We start from the raw sequence: 13,136 nt of genomic DNA on the forward strand, positions 1-13,136 counted from the left end.
TGCTATCAGCTGGCCGTTCTGCTCCCACTCTGTGTATGCGTTCCACTTGTGGTGGTTTCCCGCCAAAATCCAGCCCTAATTGTTCCGGGAGCCAGTGTTCTAAAAGTTTCCTGAGCTCCGACGCTTTGACCGCTTCGGGCAGGCCCACAATCCGCAAGTTATTGCGCCTACTGCGGTTTTCTAAGTCATCCGCCTTTCTCTCCAATTGCTCACACTTCCGTTCCAGCGCTGCAATTCTCCCGCTCGCGCCCGAAGCCTCATCTTCACACTGTGACACTCGGTCCTCAACTTGTTGCAAACGGGCGCTCTGGCGTTCCACCGCTTCACGGATATTGTCCACTGATGTCTGCAATTTAGATAGCTTTTCCTCTAGGACCACTGACAGCTGCTGCGCCAATTCTTTAATTAACTCGGGCGGGATCGGCCCCATTATCGCAGTCTCTGTAGCCGCCGCCATCTTGTTTTCCTCGCAGCAGGTGCTTTTCTTCCCCCGCGGGGTCTTTGCTGGCATACCCTGCTTCTCTTTCTTTTTATAGGCACTCGCGAGCTTCTCAATTTGTTGCGCTCACAATCCTGTGCACGGATATCTCGCTGAGGGGTCACTTCGGGAGGGATTAGCGGGTTATTTCGCCGATTTATTTAAGGGCGGGCTGGAGCCGGTGCTTCGGGTGTCCGCTCAGCTCCGCGTCATCACGTGACCATTTTATTGATTCCAATTTATTTATTTCCACTTTTCTCTTGTTGATCTAACTGCAGAGCACCAGGTACACACAGTGGATCCAAAAAAGAGTCCTCTCTCATGTAATGTCTTCCCAAACAATGTCTTTATTAAAATCAATAAAAGCCTGACACGAATCGTGTTTTGGCCACACCGGCCTGCATCAGGGGTTTATCAGCTTTGGTTGGAACAGATGAAACAGCTGAATTACAATGAAATTGTAAAGAACAAGGATGTCTCGTCAGGTTACAGGCAACGGCAGGAGTGAAAAGCACGCTTTTCACTCCTGCCGCTGCCTGTACTCGCACGCTTTTCACTGTCCCCCCTGCCCCCCCTCGGTGGCCCTGCTGCTGTAGGGCTGTTAACTAACTGTAGAGCCTATGATATGATCATGGTATCACATCTAAAATCCTTACTTTGGCTGCCTATCATGTGAACTCTATAGTGATTTATCAAATGTCTGCTAGAGCCCTGCAGACCTCTAACACTGGCAATTCCTTCTATAGTTACTATCTGGGCAGCTTGTTGCCACTCATATGATTTGATCCTTTCAAGTACTGTCCATCTTAATTCGAGTTTGGAGTCAGACTTCCGCACTTTTCTCAAAAGAGGTAAAGACATTAGTTCTGTTAGGTTATCCAGACTATTTGTTTCTGATGCTGCTTTGTATATTTTCTAGTTATATGTTCTGGATAAATATATTTTTCAGATTAGCATGCATTTAAAACTATTGAAATTAATAAATATGCTTTATGTGGAAGGCGTCTTATGTCACTTTATAAATAGGGAGCACCATATTGAAGGCTTAGAACCGAATTAAGAAGCAAGAGTGATTGCAGCAAACAAGTGAGGTTATGCTTGAGTTGTATACAGAAAGTGTGAAAGCACAAGGGAAGCTTTGTAATCGGCTACAATATTTGAATTTTTGCTTTAGAAGTTGTGTGACCACAGACCCTGAAGCAGGACTTGAAACTTTGGCCACAGTCGGCTGTGGACAGCATCAGACTGTATGACTGCAAAGATAATTGTATATATATAAAAAAAAGTTTGAACATTTCACTTGACTCTGATTTAGAATGATTAAGGTTCAGTATTGAATAAATAAAGTTGGACACACTGGCGTTTTTTATGCCAATGATGCAAGTGAATACTCCGTAAGTGTACGACAGTATAACTGCGAAGTTCGGAGTCACTTCACGACACTGAGGCTTTTCCTCCACTTTATAAAAGATGACAACACACTGTTGACAATAGAAAGGATTCCATTTGATCAGCTTGTATGGTTATGTGGGCCTCTCTGTGGGAGGCTCTGACAGTTTGTACTCTGTGTGTGTAGTACCTGTAGCAATGTGTGCTGCTCTTTGTGTGCTCCTTTGTATGTAATACTCTGTATCTCTTTGTGAGGCAACTGCAGTATGTGGCTCTGGCATTGTATTTTGCTCTTTGTGTATCAGTTTGTGGCTCTGGCAGCATGTTCTACTTTGTGCCTGTATATCAGCTTGTGGTTCTGGCTGTGTGTGCTCTTTGTGTGTCCGTGTGTGGCTCTGGCAGTATGTGCTGCCCTGTATGAGTGTGTACTGCCCTATGAGTTTGTATGGTATGTGTGCTGTTGTATGTGTGTGACTATGGCAGTATATGCTGCTGTGTGTGTGTATGTGGGCATGTGTGTGTGTGTGTCTTTGGCAGTATGTGTTGCTCTATTTGTGTGTGTGTCTGACTGATAGTGTATATACTGCTTTGGTTGTCTGCGTAAGAGTTTAGTCACTTGTGGTGCTCTGTGTTTGTATGGGGTTCTGGCAGTGGGAGCTCCCGTGTGTTTCTGCTTGCTGCTCGGGTTTTGTGAAGTTCTTCTAGCACGAGTTGGTGTGTGTATATGGGACTACAGCCGTGCGTGGTTGGCAGTATTATATGTGCTGGTTTAGTATATGACTGGGACTCGGTGTTTCTCACTCAGCCTGCTTCTGTTGCTCTGGTTATATGTGCGCGCTGTTTGCTTTGCTGCTCTGTATGTGTGACAGAGAGACACCCTGTGTTGTGTGTTTCTCAGTCAATATGTTTATTGCTGTGCCAAGAGTGTGTTTCTATTGCTCTGGTTGTATGTGTGCCTGGAACAACGTGTGCTTGTTACTTGTGTCACTGTGGGTGTATGTGTGTTTTTCGGTGGGTGTCAGTGCGTGTTGCTCACTCGCTCACTCACTCACTCACTGTGTTTCCGTTTCTCGGTGTCTTGTACCGCTCCTCCTCCTCCCTCCCCTCGCCCCCTCCTCCTCTTCCCGAGCTGCATTGCGGTGTTGCCTCTCGTCTCGCCATATTGCTCCGCTGCTAGAACCGGAGGAGCCCTGGTGCTGTGCCGCTGCCTTCGCTGAATGGTGAGTGCCCGGGACCTCGGGTCGCGGGCGAGTCGCGCGCTCTCTCTCCTTCCCGGATTCAGTGCAGTGTGAATAAGGGTAATGGGGTGATGGCAGACCAGGAGCTCGGTTCCTGCCTTTCTTCCCCTGTACAGACCCTTCGTCTGGTGCTCTCTGCCTCTTCCCCGGGCTCCCCTCAGTCTGTCCGGGAACCCCACCACCCCTCCCCCTCTCCAGACTGTCCTTGCTTTATTCCTTGGGCTCCTGCTACCCCGTAGTTTCTGTACGCACTGTAGCAGCCCCCTGATTTCATTCACTCCTCAAAGACTTTCTAACAATAGCCCCGGACTGCGGGGTTTCGGGGATTACATTGTGCGAGAGTTCCAACCCGCAGCTCCTTTGCTCTCTCATACCTGCTCTTTGCTGAGGGGGGGAGGGGAATGGGATTGGGCCCTTGCTTTATGTTTACATTGCACACACAGCTGCACGGTGAGGCAGCGGTGTTTTCAATAGGTCTGCTGAACTCCAAACCTTTTCGGTTGCTTCTGCACCACCGAGTGTGTCAGTCAGTGCTGGTAGCCTCAATCATCTTACTGCTAGTGCTACTGTAGGTGCCGGCTTTGGGGTTGCTGTAGCCGCTTAAGCATCCCAAATATTGAGCAAATTCTTTCTCTGTTTCTAGAGATTCATAGTTTGTGTTGATTTTAGCACCTTCGTCCTCATCTTTTTGAAAAGTTAACTCTTGTGCCTTCTACTAAGGCAGAGGGATCCAGAACGAGTCCCACAGTCCATCCCATTGTGTTGCATCTGAGGGCTGTGCTGTTGTTTAACACTGAGATGAGCTGAAATGCTTACATTTAAAGGGGGGCATGGTTGCTGTCAGATCATTGAAAGACAAGATGTGCTAAGACAGAGGTTGGGTTTCAGGTGCCTGTCACATTTTTTTTTCTTTCTTCAGCTGAATCCGTGGTGGGTGCACAATAAGCCAAGCAGTCTCATTACAAATTGCGGGCATCCAAATCTAGGACTGGACCCAGTAAAATTGCTTTGTTAAAAAAAATATTTGCTGAAAGATGTGATTTGGTTTATTAACTTGATGGTTTTAAAGCTGTTTACAAAAACACAATTAAAATATAACATGATAAAACAAACAGCAATGTAACAGAAGCATAGTTAAGCATAATAATACATGTGGAGGGGAGAAGAAAGCCCAGATATAGTAAGAGATTATGGTATTCAGGAGGAAGAGAATGGGGAAGAGATTGTTGCAGGAATCATTCCTATGGTAATTGGAGAAAGTTGGGACTCGTTTAGTGACACATTGGAGATAAATTATCTTGTAATTCATAGTGATGCTATCATCTAACCATGTCCTCAGGGCATCTAGATCAATATTGTTTATATGCTGTTTTGGCTTTGAGGTTTTGTGTGTTAAACTGTATCAATTTTGAATATTCGCTGGTTATTTAGTATGCTTCTGCAACTTTTCCTTGAAAGCATTCCATAAATAAGTTTTAACACATCTATCTTCTTTCCAGTGATCCTGTTAGAAGAAAAGAATTTTTAGAGTTGCTGAGAATAACTTATTCTGGTGTTTAGCAAGAGTTTTCTTGGTACTATCAACAAGAGAATTTGCTGCCCTTTTTTGTATCAGGATTTCAGATCATAGGGAAATAGAAAGGGCAGAAATGGATCATTTAATGATGGTGCTTCAGAAGCTCAAACCGTGCAGAAACGGTGAGGTTGAGCAGTATGGCCTCATCATATCAACAGTTTGTATCCTGGGCACAGAGCAAGAAGATGATGTGATTGTGCAAATCCTTCCACATCCTCGCTACCTTTCATCAGTGCTTGTAGCACTATAATAGTCTGAATCGGTGTAATGGGATGGTGTACATTTTCTTCCAATGACAAAAAAGGTTACAAGAAGCCCAAAGATAGTATACCGAAACTCTATATATAATACATTCAAGGATTTATAATGCTCAAGTTAGTTCATCGGCAGAGAGACACTCCAAAGCACTCACAACCGTAAGTGGAGAAAAAAGCCTCATAAAGCCACCTAGCCGACCAAAATACTAAGGCATGGGACCAGCTCACCATCATCTGGCTAAAAAAAAAACTCCACTCGGACCTCAAATTATTCTCTCAAAAGAACTCTGTCAATGTAACAAACTTGAGTATATCTCGCAGGAGTTGCAAAAATAGAATCATAGTCCAGACTTAATTCAAAAACATATTCTTGACATCATTGTAAACGACTTATCTTATCTGTTGATGGACACTTCAACCGCATCGCCTGGACATCACACCCAACAGGGAAACCCCATTTCGCAAATCTGCATCAGGGTATTAATCCTGTGTCTTGTCTACTGCATCTGAAACTCCTGTGAGATATACTTGTTACATTGATAGAGTTCTTTTGAGAGAATAATTTGAGCATTCTGGTCCGAGTGGAGTTTTTTTTTTTTTTAGCCAGATGATGGTGAGCCAGTCCCATGCCTTAGTACTTTGGGCGGCTGGGTGGCTTTACTGAAGCTTTTTTCTGCACTTACGGTTGGAGTGTCTCTCTGCCAATGAACTAACTTGAGTATTATAAATACTTGAATGTATTAGAGTTTCGGTATTACATTTTCTTCCTCCATGTGTTGAGTTCCAGCAATAAAAGCAAAGACAGTGAAATGAATTTGTTTATTTCTTTACTTGATATACTGCCTTTACATAGGTGAGGTCAGAGTGGTTTATATACAATAATAAAAGAGGGAAAGGAACTCCATATAATTAAAGAAAAGAAAACAAGCGAGTGAGGATCCTAGAATGACACCTGTAGGGTGGGGGGCATACCTGTGTACACATCTGATGGGCTGTGGAGAATATGGCATTAGTAAGCAATGGGAGTGTCCAGAGGTGGGACATGACGTGCTAAAATGACATTACGGGAGTGAGCAATGAGGAATGTATCCTGCCAGGTACATATGACCTGGATTTTCCACAGCTGGAAACAGGATACTGAGCTCAATGGACCTTTGATCTAACCCAGCATAGCATATCTTGGAGGTCATTTTTAGAAGCTTCATGCAGCCTATAAACTTGTAAATAGCATTTATATGTGTATACTGCATGCGACATGTAAATGGTAATTAGAATGCTGCTGTTTACATGGAGATGAGCTGAAATGTTTAGATTTAAAGAAGGAATGGTTTGGGTGCATCAAAATATTATACGTGAATTTTAGTTTGTCAGCTCTTGGGAGAGATGCATATAGTTCTGCAAAGTGCTCATTTCATCTAAGACTAGAGTGATTGAGCGCAGTGCTTTCCCAATCTTTTTGTGTCTTTGAGCCCCATGTTTGCAGCCAGATAAAATTGTGTGCCCCCCCCCCCCCCAGAGGTGCTAAATAATGATGTATGTATGGAGAGCCAACCTAGGTTGTGACCCCAGTCTAGGAAGCTCTGCATTGAGGGGTAATTCTGCTTAGCACCCAGTACTTTGTTTCACCTTTCAAAATTGTAGATTTACATGTCAGTGCCTTGTTTCTTTAATTGGATGTACTTATGTATTAAGTGTCTAGAAGAGTATAGCTCTTATGTATAAAACTGCCTCCTTATATGGAAGAAGCAAGTATTGGTACTTCATATATATATTACTGATAATTATATGTGGAAGATGCTAAGTGATCCCACTCTTTTTCTGTGAGGTCTTGAGATCGCTGATTCTTCTGTATCTGCTGGTAAATACATTAGTATTTGCTGGCAACCTTATAAGTATTTTATAAAAAATCTCTGCATTCAGCAGAGCCTTTTTTAATACTGGGGAAATTTTGAATATCCTGACCAGGACATCCCAGTTCTTACCTTAATGCCTTATGCTTATGTAAAATGGGCCTTCACATGTTATAAATGTATTCATTTTAAAAGTCTATAGCCCAAATGATCTATAATTCTCAGCAGATTACAAGTGAAACATCCTATAACTAAAACAAGTACAACTCAGCAAGAGCTACTTAAAAGGTGAGATCACCATTATCGTTCACAATTTAGGGATGAGCCCGTTTAAAAAAAAAAAAACGTTTGCTTGCAATTGCTTCCAAAATGGAGCCAACCATTCAGTGCCATGGAACACAGTGCATTCCAAAGTTATGGACCCTCTGAAATACGTGAAATACGCCCCTGCTGCATTAAGCTGTCTGCAGTTACACCAGGTGTGTAATTTTTTGGCACTGGTGCCAGGTTATTATAGAATAGGTTCTCAGTGTGCAGCATCGGGCTGCCTAAATGGAAGTGCCCACTTAAAGGATTTCCCCTGAAGTGTCTGAATCCCCACTGGTCTCCACAGGTGATAAGTACAAACACCAAGATAAGAAATGTTCAGTCTTGGACTTGACACAGCACAAAGGCCTGCTTCAGGAGTCTAAATGACATATACAATATAAATTATAATTTACATATAAAAAATGATTACAAATAGTCTAAATAAAAGACATACAATTGATAAATATAAAAAAAACATAAATATAATATAAAACTATAACATATTGCAGGGCTCATACATTAAATACATGTATGTGTACACATATTAAAGACTAATAAATACAAATGTGTACATATGCTGGAGAACAATACATTTGAATAACAAAAAACTATCCTTTGTATTTATTGGCTTTAATATATGCACACATGTATTTAATGTATGAGCCCTGCAGTATTTTATAATTTTACATTATATTTATGATGGGTTTTTGATATATATCAATTGTATGTCTTTTATTTAGACTATTTGTACTCATGTTCTTTATATGTAAACTAGTAAGAAAGGCCCGTTTCTGAGGCCAATGAAACGGGTGCTAGCAAGGCGCTTTCGTTACCATCCCCCTCCCCTTGTTGCTGGACTTACCCTCCGTGCTTGAGGGTGGTCATGGGCGCCTCGCCCCGCGACGTAGAGAGTGGCTGGCTGGCTGGCTCCCTCGCTGCGTGTGACCTACAGCCTGCCTGCCTCACACTCCCTCCGTTCATCCTCATGTAATAGATCGATGTATGTCCCGCCCTCACGTCAAACGTGATGACGTCGAGGGCGGAGCATTGCGATTGGTGAAGTGTCATTGCTCCGCTCTCGATGTCATCACGTTTGACGCGAGGGCGGGGCAAAAAGTAATGGGGATAAATTCCAATCGCTGCCGCCTCACAAACCGGAAGTTGCAGCTTCATTAGAACGATGAGGTAGGGAATTATGTGCGGAAGGGGCGTGGCTGCGGGGGCGGGTCTATCAGTGAGAGTGAGTGGTGCCTGAGTGACAGTGAGTGGTGACAGCCTAAGTGCAGGGCTCCAGTGTTTCCCTGCCACAGAGTGAACTTCAGAATGTTTGAGGTGAGAATTATTTATATAGATGTATATGTTATTTAGACGCCTGAAGTAGGCCTATTGGCTGAAACATAGTGCTGTGTTGAGTCTTCTATCAATGAATATTGTTTTACTGAAGATTTGAAGTGTCCCTTACTTGTCATGGGAGCGCCTTGGTCCACTTCCCACTGTCCTTTCTGTTTCGCATTCTTTGTGGGATTTCAGCATTCCATCACGGTGGAGTTTCTTTGCACCGGAAATAATTAAAATCTTCATTTTCTTCTGGTGATGCGATAGACTCATATCCTACTTTTCAAGGACCCTTTAAGTTCTGCACAGGGCTGATTTATAAAACTTCTGCTAGTCCTACAGATTTATCAATGGCAATATCTCTGCATTTTTAGAGGGAATAATTTGAGCAGAAAAATATTAGAGAAACTCTGAAGTGATATTTCCATCATGCTCACCTGCTGTGCCCAAGGAAATAGTTTGCTTTGTGTCTCTGTCTTTTAGTACTGCCAGTTCTCACATCCTCCTGGGCCATCGTCCCACTTCAACGTGTTGTACAGGAGGGCACATCCTTGGCTGGCCTGATGACAGGGCTGCATGCTGCAGTATGGAAACGGAGGCCTATTTCTGCTTCTTGGTCTGGCTGAGGAAGATGTGGATACTGTGTTTGTGGCACCCTGTCAGATGCGAGAATTTCAGCTGTGGCACAACAGCAAGATACACTGGTTGGCTGGGAGTGTGCTTCTGCTTGGTTTGACTTGATATATTGCCTCTTGAACACATGGCCTTTTAGCCAGGCCACTGTTTATGACAGAGCAGAATGGGAGGGGTTAAAAGTAGTGGAGGGAGAAACATTGATTAGCTGCAAATGCAGGCTTATGGTGCCCTAGTCCTAATAAGGTTGATATGGATGGAAGCCCAAAGGAGCAGGTGAAAAACACTAGGTCAAAAAAAAAATCTAAAAAACAAGTATAGGGCTCCTTTTGTAAAACTGCAGTAAAAATTGACTTTAGTGTGTCCTTGTACCATTTTTACCTCGGCCGTAAATAACTTCGATTTTGTATAATTTCACTAATGACAATGCGCTCATGTTACCATTAGTGCATAGCCATTTTTAAAAATTACTGTGGGGACACTTCCGTATTTTGTAGTCAGTAAGGAAGGGCTCCCTTGTTATCCATGTGCTAACCAGTAGATATGCTAAGTAGTTAATGCAGGAATGTCCATTCTCTGCCCCAACACGCCCCCTAAAAAAATACAAAAAATATTTAGTGGACAGCATGCATGCGTGGCAAAACTACCAAAAACTTTAGCATGTTCCACGTTGGGTCATTTTGCTGTGTTAGGTGTGCGTTAGCCCCTAACGCAGCTTAGTAGAAGGACCCAATAATGAACTGAGGTAAAATTGAGGAGGGGGGAGGAGATGAATCTTTTAATCCTTATCTCACTTTTCAGTACAATAATGTTCCCCCATCGGCAATTAACGCACAGGGTTCATCCCTCCTGATCTCAGACCACTTGAAAATCTTAGGAATAACAATTGACCGCAACCTAACGCTTGAAAGCCAAGCTAAGAACACGACCAAGAAAATGTTCCACACTATGTGGAAGCTCAAATGTATGAAACCTTACTTTCCCAGGGAGTCATTCCGCAGCATGATCCAATCCATGGTGCTAAACCATGTAGACTTCTGCAATAGTAAATAAGTATGCTGCAAAGATCAAATTATAAGAAAACTACAGACAGCACAAAACATGGTTGCCAGACTCATCTTCGGAAAAACATGCTTCGAAAGCGCGAAACCCCTCCTAAGAAGCTTACATTGGCTTCCTATTAACGCTTGCATAACATTCAAAATATGCACAATAGTTCACAGAATCATCTACGGACTCACACCAGATTACATGACGGAACTTATCGATCTACCATTAAGAAACGTGACAAGAACAGCAAGAACCTACCTAACCCTTCACTTTCCCAATTGCAAAGGTATAAAATACAAATCTTCACGTGCCACCAGCCCTCCTTTATAGGCACGCAACTTTGGAACTCAGTACCCAAAGACCTGAAACTTGCAGAAAACTACCTACAATTCAGAAAAAACCTGAAAACACATCTTTTCAGAAGTCTTCCCCCTGGATCTGCCTAATCTCACATCACCATACATCACAAAAAGTTCAGAAATGGAAAACAATAATATTAACCTCTCTCACAATATGCTAATATATCAACCTAAGCGTTTATTGTACTTCTGTATTATGTACTAGACTTCTACAAATCTAAATTTTGTAATCACCTTTTTAGCAATATGTAAGCCACATTCAATCTGCCATACGGTGAGAAAATGTGGGATACAAATGCAATAAATAAAGCAATCCACTTAAAGCTCCATCGCCAAGAGTCCTATTACCAGCCTCCTTCTTCTCCCCTCATCCCTGTGGGGGATTTTAAAAAAAATCTTTCTTATGGGAACAGCCTGATAATATTTATTAGATAGAAGCAAACTTAGGGGTCCTTTTGCAAAGGCGCATAAGGGCCTATGCGAGTCCAGCGCACACCAAATCGGCATTACTGCCGGGCTACCGCATGCCCCGGGCGGTAATTCTGAATATGGGGCACGCTGAAAACGCGGTAGAAAATATTTTCTATTTTCTACCATGTGGCGCTTGCCCACTGCCGTTTATCACTGGGTACGTGCTGCATGCCTACCGCCTGGGTAGCATGTGAGACCTTACCGCTAAGTCAGTGTGTGGCGGTAAGGTCTCGGGGCAAAATCGGACGCATGCTGGTTTTAATTTTGCCGCATGTCCATTTCCAGCCTAAAAAAAAAAAGGGCCCTTTTTCCAGGACACGGTAAAAACTGGCCCAGCGCATGCGCCCAAAAGACGCACTGCCGCAGATTAATATAAGGGCCCCTTAGATAGGAATTCATTGAATGTACCGAATGTGTTTTCGGAGTACAGATATCCTCTGGCTAATATTTTCAAATCTCTGTATAGTTTGCAGCATATTTGAGAAAATCACTTCTGATGCCCAGAACAGAAAAAAAGCAGATTTAGTTTGTATACTGGGTAATATAGAATTTTGTTTTTAAACCACAAAATAATTTTATTTTTCCTCTGGGCTTTAGATTGCCACTGAACTGCTAGGGTTAGAAGAGCAGCTTCCGGTGCTAGGTGCCTCCAGGCTGGCTCCACTTTAAAGCAGCAGTGGAAGAGTAACAAACTGCAAACAAGTCCCATTTCTAACACACACGTTACAGCTCTGAGCTAACTGAGAAAATAACCCATGGGTCTTCGGCTTGCTACTTCCTACTCTGTAGTTCTCTCAGTCTTGGTGGGCATAAAATGAGTTGTGGGGTGGAAGGAGAGGCTGCTGGTCATTTTCTCACTGTTGTTTTAGAGACTTGTGCTGCTTTATTATCTACAAAGGTATCTGTGTTAGTCTGTAGTAGCCAAAATGTGCAGGGCAGGTGGCAGATTTATTGAGACATAAGTTGATGAGTTAGACTCTTGTCCTCAAGAGATTATTCTTCAATAATGCTGTCAAGGCTGTGATGTTTTTGTATTAAACCTCCTCCGTTCACTCTCATCATCAGAATGTTTAATGTCTTTCCCCTGTTTGTGTGAGCAGTGACCACATGACCTTTCCTACCACCAAAGGATGGCTGAGCAATCTGTAGTTTCCTATCTGTTCATGCCTTTGTCCCAATCCAGTCCCATGGCTTTGTCCATATTCAGTTTTGTAAATTCTTCATAAAACCTTTCTTCTGTGAGTGGTGTGGTATCTAAGCTATCCCCATATATATACTTTGTATGTTTGAGATTCTTGAGATACCACCTTTCAGTGGTACCCCTAAGTGCATATTATACAGGTCCTTTCTCTGTTCTTAATGAGCTCACAATTTAAGTTGTCAGTCCTATGTAGCCGTTCTCCAGGTTTTTCTTTACTGAATACTGAACAGAAGTAATTGCTGAGTAATTCTGCTATTCCCTCACATCTATCTACACATCTCAATATCTTTGAATCTTGAATTCCACTGCCTTCCTCCTGTATTTTATTCATTTATTATTGCAGCCACCTCTTTGGAGAACTGTATTGGTTTCCTTTTCCTCTTGTTTTTACTTACTTATATAAAGATCTGTTGCCCCTTTTATGGTCTTTCAGTTTATCTCTTCCCACCCTGCTAGTTCTTACTTCAAGTGCTTCTTCATTTTGATGAAATCTGCATGTTTGAAATCCAGGACTGAATTTGTTGTGACTGGACTCTACTTTAGCTCTTACATCAAATCATACAGTTTAATGATGACTGCAGCTTAGGTGGATGGCTAGGAATGACCCTACTCTGGTAGGTTCTCTAACGATTTGTTTAAGCAAATCACCTTGTAAGACATCCACAGTCTTTCTACTTTTCAGATTTGAGGATGGGATGCTCCAATCCATGTCTAGTAGATTAGAGTTGCCCAATAGCAGTTCCTCTCCCTTCATTCCCACCTTTGCTGTATCATCAATCAAGTCTCCTTTCAGTTTTTCTTTCTGAATGAAAGGTCTGTAGAGTACACTAAGGTGGATTAGTGCCATCCTCTCTTTCCAACACAACCCACAGGGCTTCCCTTTTACCCCACACCTCCTACAGTTCAGCTGCTTTAGTATTGTCTTTACATAGAGAGCTGTCCATCCTCCTTTTTTCCCTTCTCTGTCTCTCCTCAATAAGTTATAGCCAG

General features: G+C 42.7%; 1 protein-coding gene across 2 annotated transcripts in view; it reads left to right on the forward strand.

Moving 5' to 3' along the window:
• The first annotated feature begins 3,013 nt into the window (after positions 1-3,013).
• The window catches only part of RNF2 (ring finger protein 2), a 65,984-nt gene continuing 55,861 nt past the window's right edge, over positions 3,014-13,136 (forward strand). Inside the window, exon 1 of one of the 2 annotated variants that reach the window (XM_030205960.1) lies at positions 3,014-3,087. The gene's annotated coding sequence lies outside the window, so the exon portion shown is untranslated. Of the gene's footprint in view, positions 3,088-3,929; positions 3,994-13,136 lie in introns of those variants that run through there. The other variant, XM_030205961.1, reaches the window with a different exon arrangement.

The sequence above is a fragment of the Microcaecilia unicolor genome, chromosome 6 (genome assembly GCF_901765095.1).
Source record: "Microcaecilia unicolor chromosome 6, aMicUni1.1, whole genome shotgun sequence".
Classification (NCBI taxonomy): Eukaryota; Metazoa; Chordata; class Amphibia; order Gymnophiona; family Siphonopidae; genus Microcaecilia; species Microcaecilia unicolor.